This window comes from Puma concolor, chromosome B1 (assembly GCF_028749965.1).
Source record: "Puma concolor isolate L17-30 chromosome B1, mPumCon1.1.hap2, whole genome shotgun sequence".
Lineage (NCBI taxonomy): Eukaryota > Metazoa > Chordata > Mammalia > Carnivora > Felidae > Puma > Puma concolor.
The window spans coordinates 87902025-87915546 of record NC_141670.1 but is presented as its reverse complement, the minus strand read 5'-3'; the positions used below and the strand labels follow the sequence as shown (position 1 = coordinate 87915546).

The window sequence follows — 13522 nt, the reverse complement described above, 5'->3', positions numbered from 1 at the left end:
CATCCTATTAAACTGTTGAATCTATACAGCTGAATGAGGAAGATACATGTTTTACTACCTTTCAGGGGCGGGCCCCTAGCATTCCACACACAGAGGCCTGTGGGATCATCTGAGCTGAGGGCTCCCCCTCCTAGGTCTTATCTCATTGTAGACCTGGATCTCAACTAGCACATGAGTACTGATGCTCAGCTCCCCCCACCCCCCCCCCCGCCACAGCACTAACACCTTTAACAAGAATACCCAAAACCTGCTACAAAAATAGTATGAGAGTTGAATATTATTTTTGTAAAGAAAATATATACTTTATTTTTTTAATGTTTATTTTTGAGAGAGAGAGAGCATGTGAGTGCAGGCGCATATGGGAGCGTGAGTGGGGGGAGGGGCAGAGAACGAGGGGGACAGAGGATCTGAAGCAGGCTCTGTGCTGACAGCAGAGAGCCCAATGCAGGGCTCGAACTTGCGAACCATGAGATTATGACCTGAGCTGAAGTCAGATGCTTAACTAACTGAGCCACCAGGTGCCCATGTAAAAAATACATATACTTTGGGGCACCTGGATGGCACAGTTTGTTAAGCGTCTGACTTCATTTAATATATATATATATTAAATGTGTGTGTGTGTGTGTGTGTGTGTGTGTGTGTGTGTGTGTAAATTTAAATAACTGAATCATGGTGTTTAGGCGATTTATATGTGCATGTGTTGTATACTGTAGCCCCCTTCCTGTTCCATCCTTCCTTCCCTCCTTCTTTTCCTTCCTTCTCCTTTCTTTCTTTCATCTATTTTAGGCCAGACCAGAATCTCCAGGACACTATCTGTACTATCAAGGAGTGATATAAACTCCTCACAGGCTTGTGATCTGTTCCTGTCTAAGCTCTCCCACAATCGTAGGATATCCAGTTCTAAAACATTTCACGAAGCAGGACTCTCCATTCCCACTGCAACCCAATTGCCTAAAATCCCGGACAGAGGACCATTTACTCAGGATCCCCTGAAGAGTGTTACCTGCTAAACAAAACATTTGGCTGTTGTCCTTCACAAACGAAGAGGCTGCAGTGGACCCATTGCTAGCAAGGAAAGTATAGGACTGGCTTTGGAATCAAACAGACTTGGGTGAAACTCTTGGCTCTGCCACTCACCAGCTTGTGGCCTTGGATTTAGAAACCTCTCGGACTCTATTTCCTCACCAGTAAAATGGGAAGAAGTCCATCTACCTCAGCAGATTGTCGTGAAGATTAATGAGGTGAGGGTGCAAAGTATCTGGCCAAATAGGCTCTCAATCAATGGTACTAATCAATAGTAAGGGCTACCGTTAAGACCAGGGCTTTGAGCTAGTTTCATGGTAAAGCACAACCCAAGTAATTAGCATCCCTCTTTCAAAGGTCAGCTTTCTTTGGTAGGCATTGACAAAGCAGGGCTTCAGTTACACTTGCCTGAGATCTCTACTGGGAAGTGTTCCCTCCTCTAGGGCAGGTCACCGCTCACCTTGTGGCTGGCTGGTCACTGTCTGGGACTCCTGATACGGACTTCAAATGGCTGCTGCTGCTTCTTGCTGGAAGCCGAGCTATCCCAGCCTGATAGCAAGGCCCGGGCTGTGGATGGATTGGTGACTTCAAGGTGGCCCATCGACAGTGAAGCTTCTTGTACTCCTGCTTTTAGGTAATTTGGCCTTAAAAGTACCCGGGGTATTGTCTGTTGGGGAATTGCCCTCGACAGGCCCCCTGGGAAAAGAACCATTAGGGAAGAAAATAAGGTTCCACAAGAAATTGTGTGGCCTTACGTTTAGCCCTCGCCACCCCCTATGGAGACTCCTCTACTTACAGGAAGGATAGCCTCATACATTTGCCAACAAAGAAGGCCCGTAAAGGAGAGACATATGGATTTGAAAGCCCTACGCTAACTAAGGAGTGTATCTATGGACACAGGTCACTCTAACCCCTAGGTTCATTTGGCCCCCAGGAGGCATTCCAGATGATGAGTGAACCTAGTCGGTTAAAGTACAGAATGGTTCATTAGTTCCTAGGTGCGTGGTCTCTCTGAGAATGCATGAAGCATGGGTTTCTAAGGCTTTTTTGGCCCCTTCCTGGCACCTCGGACCGAGGCAAACACATTGTTCTTCTGGCCTCATGTGGTTAGGAGGTCATGTCCCTGGAACAGTCCCATGTTCCACTTGAGGAGAAATGGAGGGCCTTTCACGAGAACAGCAAAGCAAATGCTTTCTAGACTATAGATAATTATAGATAAACGCAGATGCATAATGGAATAGTGTAAGAAATTAATCAATAATCAAAGGGTATGTGGGAACATTACGAGAAAATCGCCACGTTATTTCTTAAAGGTTGACTACACATAGGAACATTTTCAAACTTAGGTAATGTCAGAAAAACATAGATGACGTATGCTATGAGGAAATCACTAGCATATATAATGCCACGTTTGCTACGATAAATCGGCCAGATCAACGCACTGCTGTTGTCCGTGTCCATTTTTATTTTCGTTTTTTAGTTTAGTCTTGTTGTACCTTCACCGACGCCGTTCTTCCTTCGGGAACCCCTGGACCTGCTGTAGCTGGGCTCCGGCAGCTTCTCTAAGGGAGCGAGCAGAGAGGGACATGTGCAGGTAGCACCTCCTTCTATTGTGCTGTCTCTTTATTCTCTGCATCCCTCAACCTGAGGCCACACAGGGACGCGTATCAGATTGCCCTAAAAGGCTGGGGGAATTCAAGGGAATTACAACATTGGAAAAGAACACAAAGTTCTATGCTAAAGACGATGTTTCCCCTGGACCCAGAAAACTAACTCCCCCTGAACAAGTGGCCCAGCCCACTTCCTAACACTGCTCTCCCAGCCTCAGGTCTGCCCACCTCTCAAAAACATCTTTCCTTTACGCTCTGCGGGAGAAAACACTACGTGTTAACCAGTCGTTGCTCATCTGGCTCTTCCTGGGCACAAAGGGAGACTCCACTCCCTGCCCACCTTGCAGTTAACGTTAGGGCAGAGGATTGGGGTCTGGACAATGGGACATGACCAGAAGTGTCTTCCACAGCCACGTCTGGCCTTCATACCATCATGCCTGATAATTCCACTCCTCCTCCTCTCCTGCCATAAAGTCTTTGTTTCAGACATGGCATCATTACAAGATGGAAGAAGCCTGCCCGAGACAGAGGAACGCTGTCCATGGAGTGTGTGTGGAGAGCAAAGCATAAACCCTTATTGTGTGAAGCCACTGTGAATCCAGGACTTACGGGTTAGCACAGCACAGCATCGACCACCCATACAGATACACCTCAGACTCAGACTCTTCATTCACCATGCAAGACACCCCTACCCTCAGGTACTCCAGAATCTACCTCCCTCCTCTACCAAATCTGAGCTAATCATCTCAAATAACACCCCAAAGAACGAAGTCAGACCTTATCAGAACAGTCGGTGATGACTTTGACTCTTCAAGTTCCAAAGAAGAGTCCAGCAAGATCATCTCAGACCAGGGCTCACAAACTCAAATGTCTACAGTGGACATCAGTCACACAGATGATGCCAAGGAGTGGAGCAGGCTGGGTACAGAACCATGGCAAACTGAGTAAGGTACGCCTTGTCTAAAGGAAGCAGCTTCTACCAATCTCCCCAACAGGTACCATGCAGACCGTGGGCCAGTGTTGCCAGATCTTCCAGTCACTTAAAAGAAGACAGAAATCTGGGTTTCTATATAAAATCGCCAAAGTTTCGTAATTCGTCAACCACTTCAAATTAAAGACAAACACTTGGCACACCGAACGAAACTGAATCACCCTCTTCATCAGCCTGTGCCGTGTCACATTCCCATTTTTCATCCTCTTTCTAACCTGTATTGATAGGGGAAAAAATTGTGTGGTAAGGTGGCTGACAGGACTGATAGGGGAACTCCAGGCCCCAACTGAAGACTCACTCCCCTTCCGGGTTCTTCTTCCCGCCCCACCTGCCTGAATGAGCCGAATTACTAATACGGAAGTAACAGACAATAAATTGTCCCCCATGCTTGCTCAGGCCTCAGACCTCTGGAGAGTGATCTCCTCTGAGCCCCCCGGTGGTAAATAAACCTCCTGCCTTCCAAGATCTGCGAGTGCCACTTGGTTCCTCTGCCAGGTGATCCAGACCAGGTTCCGTAACAGTATGATTCCTTGAATCCTGCCCTATAGTTTGCAAGGCTGTTCTCCCACAGTGAAGTTAATATCCTACAACTAGGCAGAGCAATACCTTTCTCTTATCACCAATCCTCCCCCATCCCCAAATCCTCAAATTCAAATTGTGCCTCTGTGGTCAGCAAGAATCCAACCCGCTGATAAATACACACACACACACACACACACACACACACACAGATACACACATTGGCTACAGCTCTCTTACTACACCAAGACTTGCCCCAAGCTTTAAATTACCATATGCAAGGACTCTGTTAAATTCTTGAGCCAGAGACTGTCCTTGCTCCATTCTCTCAGGAAAAAAGGAGTACCATTAGTGATTACGCCTCTCACTGACCCACCTCTCTCATCCAAACGTCCTTGTGAGCAGCAGCCTACCAGGGTGAAATAACAGTCAGGAATTAGAACTATTTTTTGTGTGTGTGCCTACTACCATTTTTCTGAGAACAAGGCTAGCTAGCTTTTAGAAGGATCAAATAGAATTTGAAAATCACCCTACTTTATATGGCAAGAGCTTTAAGAATATCAAATATTTCTTACCCAGGGAAAGCATTTGCAAGCAAATGGGTCAGAAGATTTTGCCACGATTCTCTCTTCCAGAACAGAGCAGTTTGAAAGCAGAGAGAATGGGTGTTGCTGCGGGGGGGAAGGGGAGGGACACTCTAAGGAGTATCAGAAAGCCAGTCCCTGAGAATCTGAGACACAGAGATGGAAAAACTTTCTCCTACAGCACATGTGAGCTTCAAGCACAAGAAAGGCTGCCTTTCAAGCAGAAAGCTCTTTTCAAAGCGCAAATATTGGAAAAGTAGACCAAGACATCAGCACATTCTAAACACAGCTGTGTTTGTCCACACCTACTCCCCGCCAGGCTGTGTTTGATCGAACCTGGCAACCCGGGGGTGAAAGGCTCTCGCATCCAACTATTTAATCTCTGAGATTCTTGTTCTCCCAGCATTATTATGGTTAATGCTGGATATAGTAAATTGACCTCTTTTTAGATATTGCAGCCAACAGAGAAGTTTTAATAATCTTTTGCAGTTTCGTATTAAATGTGCGTTTAGAGGGCTGTGCTTTGTATTCAGTCTGGGAAGGAAAATGTCCAGCCACCTGTTCTGAGTATCATGGGCCCCTCCCGCTGGGACAGCATTACCGCCCTCTCCAGGACAGTGCATTTAATAGTCTCAGGGCTGGGGAGAAGGGAAATGCCTGTAAGACTGCCAGTAGGCTGGGCTAGGCAAGTTGCAGGTCAGCAGGCTACTGTGAGAGCTCTAGGCCCCCTGGGAGTGAAGAGACCACAGAAGTTGTCCGGAAAGTACAAAGCCCCCCGGTTGTCATCAGGATAATGAGCAGGCCTGGCTGCACTGTTATCTCCAGCCTGCATCACGAGGCTGGGGAAGTTTACAACCGAGCACTGACGGTGCAGTGTCAGCGTGTCCCTAGTTAGGGCCTGAGGGTACAAGCGACTGAGCATCAGCATCCAATAGATAACAACAAAAGCCATTATCTCTCTCCCGGCTGGGCTGCCAAGTGCAGGGGCCAGGATTGCCTGGTGTTTGCAGTTTCCATAGCAGCGCTGTTTTGTTCTAGCTGGCAAAGCACACGGACAGAACCGCAGAAACGATGCAGGAAATGACACTAGGCAACCCAGTGCTGAGCCTGGGATCTCAGGGCACACTTTGCCCTTTGTGAGGCAGCGGTGGAGGTGAGGAAGGATGCTTTTCAAGAGATGCCTGGAAACTGACAGCTCCTTCCAACACGGTGCCTGGCTGAGCATGGCCAGCCACCCGAGGCCGGAGCTCCGGGCCTCTCTGCTCCGTTTCCCAGACCTCTGGAAAAGCAGGCAGTGCGCTCAGAACACCGCTAAAAGGTTGAGAGCCCCTGGGCAGGCAGGGTGAGGGGTGGAAGGGGGGTGCAGCTCTTCTCTTACACCCAGGACCTTGTAAAGCCTTTGTTCCCGCACCCGCCCCACCCCCACCCCGGCCTCAAGCTACTCAGCCACCCAGACGGCCACCACAGAAGGAGCACTACAGAGGGGTCTCACTGACCCTGAGCATCGTCCCCCATGCCTCTGTGTTAGTGGCTGTGGGGAACACCAAACAAACCTCCACGCCTTGCACTGGAGAGCACTGCAGGAAGACACTGTTCGGACCCATTGTCTGCCAGACCAATACTCCTTGCTACAAAGGAAGGAAGGAGGAAGGATGGAGGAAAAATTCATTATGTATGAGTCATGCGGTATATTATAGGCCTAAAATTCCCTTTTATTTCCCTTTTAATCTGTTGGGTAGAGACTGAACTAGTCATCTCAGAAAAGGGAGCAGAGTTCTCCCCGGCACTAAGAAGTCCAGCAATTTCTTGGTATTACAACATCAAAGCGCCTCAGCAGTATTTTGGGCGTTGAAGTCCTCTAATTTAGAAATCCTCAATTATTTGTACGCCATCCTCTTACTGTTATCATTACAGCCTCAATCTGACAAAGGGGAAAAATCAGATGTCCCATTAAGTTTCATGTTTGCAAAAGGTCCTAAGTGTCAGCATGAGGGCGAGAGGTCAGGAGCTCTGAATCCTAGTCACAAACTCATCTCACTAGGCTGATGACGCCTCTGGTTCCCGGCCCTGCATGGACACAGAGGGTTGAATGCAAATAAATTCTCCCTGCTCTCGGATGTGGCTGCCCTACTGTTACTTCTCTTGTGCATGGAGTCAGCTAAAAGTACCCCTGTGCCACCCAAAGTTCTTCCCTGTCTGAATATCTTTGCATCTGAACCGTCAGGTTAATGGTCTTAAATGTTTTACATTTAGGTGAGCCAGAAAATAGGAGGGTCTCGCTAAATCTAAAATGTCTAAATTAAAAGGATAAGAAAGGAGCTGAGGAAAATCCACATACTTAAACCTGCACAGTAACAAAGGATACCTGTTCTAAGGATTGCTTTTACCTACGATCAGAAACCAAATCTCATTTGTCTTTGTTTCTCCAGATTCATAACCGGTTGCCAGACACACGCTAGGCGCCCATAATTATTTGTTAAACTAATGATATTCCCCAGGTCCCAGGATCAGTGTGAAAAGAATTGTCTGTAGAACGCTTACCTGCACCTCAGGCTCGCCTGCTGAGCCTCCAACCGTCTCCCTCCTGTCGGGAGCCAGCCCACTGGGAGCATCTGAGTTCACAGTAGCTGTCCTGTCACTCCCTACTGATGCTGGAAAGCAGGGTAGGTCATGCCCTGAGGGGAAAAAGAAGCAGCAATTTCTATCCTTGTGTTCCAGCCCTAGGTGAGGACTTATTCTTTTTAATTATGAGTTAAAAATGAAAATACTTGTCTCCCTGCAATCCCTCAAGAAACAGCAAGTTATGTCACCATCCACATCATGTCATGTTCATGACTAGCCCTCTGAGTTTTGCACAAAACATTCTCAAAACCGATTTGAAGGGAGCAACTAACAAAATAAAAACACAAATCAAAAAGCCTCTGACATGTGGAGCTTATGGTTTAATATTAGCCATCATTTAGGGAGTATTTAGTAACTGCCATCCACTGCGCTAAGCATGATACTAACACCTGATTGATGCTTCAAACCCTTGGAAATTGAAGTGCATCCTCATTTTCCAAGTGAAGAAACAGAGCTCAGAGAGACGGAATCATCTGCCTTGATCACACAGCTAGTAGGCAATGGATCCAAAACAGGAATCCAGGTTTGACTGAGCCCAAATTCCAGGCATGCTCTTTCCCATTACAAGCTGTCCCCTCCAGCCTAAGGCAAGAGGCAGTACACGTGCCGTATAAATGATAAATGAGTCCACAGGAGTGTTGCAACCACTGCTCCCCAGACAGGCGAGAGGGAAAAGCATTGGAAATGCTCAGAATTTTTTTCAGTTTGTGGTTTGTTTTTGGGTTTTTTTGTGAATAGGTAGAACATTTACAGGCTGCAAAAATCAAACAATCTTCAGAGGTACAGAGTGACGCATCTTTATTCCCACCCCATCCCTGCTGGGCTCTCTAAAAAAGGTAACCACTTTCTCAAATTCTGAGAATATCCTTCAGAGTTCCTTCATGCAAATACAAGCACGTATGAATACCCATTTTTTTCCTCCTTGTTTGTCACCAAAGGTAATGCACTCGACATCCTGTTGTGCACCTTGTTTTATTTTCCACTTAACCAAAGACTTGTCAGTCTTCCCATACGTAGAGTCTTCCCTCTTCGTTTATACCGCAGCACACTATTGCTTAGCATCCTGTTGTATTGACACATGACAATTGATTTAGCCAGTTCCGTGTTAATAGCCAGTGGAATTGTGCCCCATCTTTTGTCGCTAAGAAGAATACTGCAGTGAATGATTTTGAACATACACCATTTCGTACGCATGCCAGAGTATCTACACGACAAATTCCCAAAAGTGGATTGCTGGATCAAAGGATATATGGGTTTGCAATGCAAACAGGTACTGGCAATTTGCTCTCCATAGGAGATACACCAGGGGCACTAACGATACATGGGTGCCTGTTTTCCCATTGGCCTTGACAAGAGAGATATTGTCAAAGCCTTGAGTTCATCCAATCTGGTGGGTTACAAACATAGTTATCTCCACGTAGCTTTAATTTTCTCTTGTAAGGTTCAAGATCTTTTCACGTATTGCAGGGACTCTTATATCTCCTTTTGGTGGGCTCTCTTTTCATATGATTTGTCCTTTTTCTTTTCTATTTCTATTGTTTCCCCTATTTTTAAAATAAGATCACTGAGGCTTAGAGAAAATAAAACCTTGTGGTAGGAAATAAAATCATGAAGTGATAGGCCAGAATTGGAACCCAGGTCTGTCTGGTTCCAGAACCTGAGAATTTAACCACCAATCTGTACTGTCTTACGTTATTTTTCAAAGGAACTATTAATGGAGTTGTTTGTTCAGAAAGAATGCAAAAATGAGATTGCAGTCGTCTCTCAATATCTTTTAATAAGCATGACATAAAAAAGCAAAGATGGGGCACCGGCTAAGTCAGTTAAGCGTCCGACTCTTGGTTTCGGCTCAGGTCATGATCTCACCGTTCTGGGTTTGAGCCCTACGTCGAGCTCTGTGCTGGGAGTGCTGAGCCTGCTTAGGATTCTCTCTCTCTCTCTCCCTCTCTCTCTCTACCCCTCCCTCACCTGCGCTGTCTCTGTTTCTCTCAAATAATAAATAAATAAACTTAAAAAAAAAAGCAAACATGATGTTTGAGTTCCATCAGATTCATTTCTACAACAAAAATTTCAAAGCGATAGTGGGAATAACCAATGAAAATGTATGAGGATGGTCAACAAGGCCTCAACCCAATGACCTGCATCCACTGGTTATGGTGGGCAAGTACTTAATGAGTTCTGGGTAGTCCTCGCTTTCAATATGCATATACTCTAATTAGGAAAGGCCTGCAATTCACACATGAAATGTGGAAGGATCAAAATTGGAAACAAACATTCTAACTTTATTGAGGAACTAGATAAAATATGTAATAATACTATCTTGCCAAAAACATTATTTGTTCATTCATTCAACATCCTTCTTAAGCTTTTATTTCAGAGGTAGAGAAACAAGGATGGGCTGGAGTTAATAAAGGTTGAGTGGATGCTGGTCTCTCTTTGGGAATTCATGTGGTTCTAGGGGAGGGGATTCTATCCCAGAGACAGAGCCTCATGCGTAGTCCACACCAGTCAGCATTTACCAACCCCTGGTCAAAATGGCAGGCTCAGAGGTGAGCACAGTCAGCTAAGCACGTCCATCAGATCAATGATTAGTGCCTTACTTGGAACTTTAGGATAAAGGTATTTTCTCTCCCTCTGAAAAGTACGAAGTAAAGTCATTTGTGCTGTCATGAGGAGAACCAGAAGGAAACAGAACTTTAAAATTAAAAAAAAAAAAAAACAAGGCACCTGGGTGGCTCAGTTCAAGCCCCATATCCAGCTCTCTGCTGACAGCATAGAGCCTGCTTCAGATCCTGTGTCCTCCTCTCTCTCTGCACCTCCCCTGCTAGTTCTCTCTCTCTCTCTCTCTCTCTCTCTCTCTCTTTCAAAACTAAATAAACATTAAAAAAAAAAAAAACAGTGTCCTGACGATTTTGTGATGATGATGATACCTCCAGCTCAACCCCACACAAAGACTAGCTTACCTATAAACAACGCAGTGACATGAACCATTCTTTATGTTCAGTAACATTCTTTATTATTTAGGACAATTTGAGTGAGTTTCTATGGTTTGAAATGAAGAACCTAGGTGAGAGATTTCATGAGGATATTAATGTCTGATTGGGTTTAAAGTAACTGGATAGTATGGTATACGGTGAGAACATTCCAGAAAAGAAGAATGACCCAAGCAAAGGTAGGTTTGCCCTTGTGGTGCTTTACCCCTGTTTTGTAGAAGTTGCCTTGAAGGTGTGACAGCTCTCAGAATCCTTGTGCTCCACTCCCAGTGACTTGGCTGAGCTTAGTCACCTTTTTTTTACAGTGTCTTAATTGATTGGAACCACCTACCACTTCTCTTCTTTGTCTCCTCCATTGTTATGGGTAGTCTTTCTCCAGTAAATGATGGACTATTGCATGTGCCTACAGCATCAATCAAGACTCTCAATTGTATTATGCGTCAATCACTTAACATAAAGTAGACACTAGAAAAAGAACCAAGTGCACCCAACCTGCATATTCCCCACTTTTGCCTGCTCTATGGGAACCTTTCCTTTAACCAAATAACCATAATTTAATTTACAACCAGATCCAGTCCTAACACTTGTCACTGGTTAACTACATAATGTCAGTTTCATTGCAATTTATTTTCACTTTCTACCTAACGTTTGATTTATTCTATTTCTTTAATGCTTATTTACTTTTGAGAAAGAGACAGACAGACAGAGCATGAACAGAGGAGGGACACAGAGAGAGGCAGACACAGAATCCAAAGCAGGCTCCAGGCTCTGAGCTGTCAGCACAGAGCCCGACATGGGGCTCGAACCCACTAGCTGTGAGATCATGACCTGAGCCAAAGTCGGATGCTTAACCGACTGAGCCACCCAGGAGCCCCTGATTTATTCTAAGTAGAAAGCAAGTCCTATTCCAAATGGTCTGGCAAATTTACCTTTAAGACCTAAATTGATAAGTGTTGAATCATTATACTGTATATCTGAATCTAATATTACGCTGTATGTTAACTAACTGGAATTTATTTTTTTCAAGGTTATTTATTTATTTTGAGAGAGACAAAGAGAGAGAGAGAGAGAGAGAGAGAGAGAATTCCAAGTAGGCTCCATGCTGCCAGTACCAGAGCCTGACAAGGGGCTTGAACTCCCAAAATTGCAACATCATAATCTGAGCTGAAACCAAGAGTCGGACACCTAACTGACTGAGCCACCCAGGCGTACCGTAACTGGAATTTAAACTAAAACTTAAAAAGAGACCTAAGCGGATACAGGCATAGCTCAGAGAGATTGCAGCTTCAATTCCAGACCACCTCAATGGAGCAAATCTCACGGTAGAGTGAGTCAAATGAATTTTTTGGTTTCCCAGTGCCTATATAAGTTGTGTTTACACTAGACTATAGTCTTTTAATTGTACCTTGTGTCTAAAAAAAATTTATATACCCTAATTAAAAATACTTTATTGCTAAAAACTGCTAAGCATCATTTGAGCTTTCAGCAAATCATAATCACTAGTGATGGATAACCGTAACAAATATAACAATGATGCAAAAGTTTAAAATGAAGCAAGGAGTACCAAAATGTGACACAGAAACATGAAGTGAGAAAGTACTGTTGGAAAAATAGCACCAACATACATGCTTGACACAGCGTGGCCACAGACCTTCAATTTGTAAAAAACAAAACAAAACAAAACAAAAACACACAAAAAAAAACCTCAATATCTGCAAAGTAGAATAAAACGAGGTATGCTTATATTGATTAAGCAATAACATTTATTCAGCTCGCTTTAGAAGTAGTTCAGTTTTTGGCAGGTTGATGGGACAGTGATGGGGAAAAGGGGGGGGGGGTGAGGGGGATATAGTTTTGAGTGTCATTATCTATTACTGTGTAACAGTTACCCCAAAGGTAGTAGCTTTAAAAACACATACAGTTGTTATCTCACAATTTCTGTGGGTCAGGAGCCTGAGCATGGCTCTGCCAGGTCATCTGCTTAGAGTCCCAGAAGGGCTACAATCAAGGTGTCGACTGGGCTGCAATCTCATCTGAGACTCAGTTGGGGAAGGATCTGCTTTCAGTCTCACTCAGGTTGTTGACAAAATACAGCTCCTTGTGGTTGTAGGACCAGTGGGGTTTAGTTTTTGCCTGGATCCCAAGGCAGGCAGCCCTCGGTTTCTACAGGCCAACTGCATTTCCTTGCCACGTGGGGTTTCCCTACATGGCTTCTTGCTTCTTTAAAGCCAGCCAGGAAGAGAGATTCCAGCAAAACGGGATCCTGTGACAGGATCATGTAATCATGTACACGTAATCTCATACATCTTGTCACTTTTGCCACATTCTATTGGTTAGAAGCAAGTCACACGTCCTTCCCACACTCAAGGGGAGAGAGTCATAAGAGTGTGACTACCTTAAGAGTCTGTCTGCCTCAAGGTGAGAGAAGACCTCATCTGAAATTAAAGTGAAAAAGTCTCCTTTGAAATACTCTTGCATACTTGGTCTTGTGGCATGAGACATGCACTCTCCCACCAAGCTCCTAGCTGAAATCGATCAAAGAATACCAATGTTAGTTCAACAATGACCCACCTGCACTAGATGCATCAATGTCTACCTCACCGCAAGCACACTCTTGCACGTTGCCTGCCCTTTCCACATCTTAGCGCTCACCACAGGCAGTGGTAGGAAACGGGGTTCCTCGGGGCGGGGGGGGGGGGGGGAATATGGGAAGTGATGGGTTTTTTCCCCCCCGAGCACAGTCACAGGGTATGCGTTTACGTGTGTCTGTGTGCGGTACTGAGCTCCGAGGCCTTGTAGCAGAGATGATGGATCTCCACTGCAGAAAAATGACAGTCAGAATATGAAGACGAAGCCAATTTGTCACTTAATGCAGAGCCTGATTGTGCTGTAACAGCAGCCTGGCGCTGGGATTGATTACAAACAAGATGACACTTCCCCGTGGGCTGCCTCGCGCGTTATTATAAATAAATACCATTCGCTTTAGCATCTGCATTACTGTAGAGGACAGATTATACCTCAGCGCCTTGGGTAGACAGTAAATATCCCAGGGAGTACAATGGCCCTCCTCAACCTACAAGAGGAGTCTTGCCTCATGTAACACCGTTTCATAAATAAAATAAGGCTGTAGCGCAGCGCCACGAGCACAGAAAATGAACACAGAGTTTGACTGATATTAGG

At 45.1% G+C, this 13522-nt stretch overlaps 1 long non-coding RNA gene across 1 annotated transcript in view; it reads right to left on the bottom strand.

Moving 5' to 3' along the window:
• Positions 1-7159: 7159 nt before the first annotated feature.
• The window catches only part of LOC147581751 (uncharacterized), a 30593-nt gene continuing 24230 nt past the window's right edge, over positions 7160-13522 (bottom strand). Inside the window, exon 3 of the long non-coding RNA XR_015249742.1 lies at positions 7160-7402. This is a non-coding gene — a long non-coding RNA (uncharacterized LOC147581751). The remainder of the gene's footprint in view (positions 7403-13522) is intronic.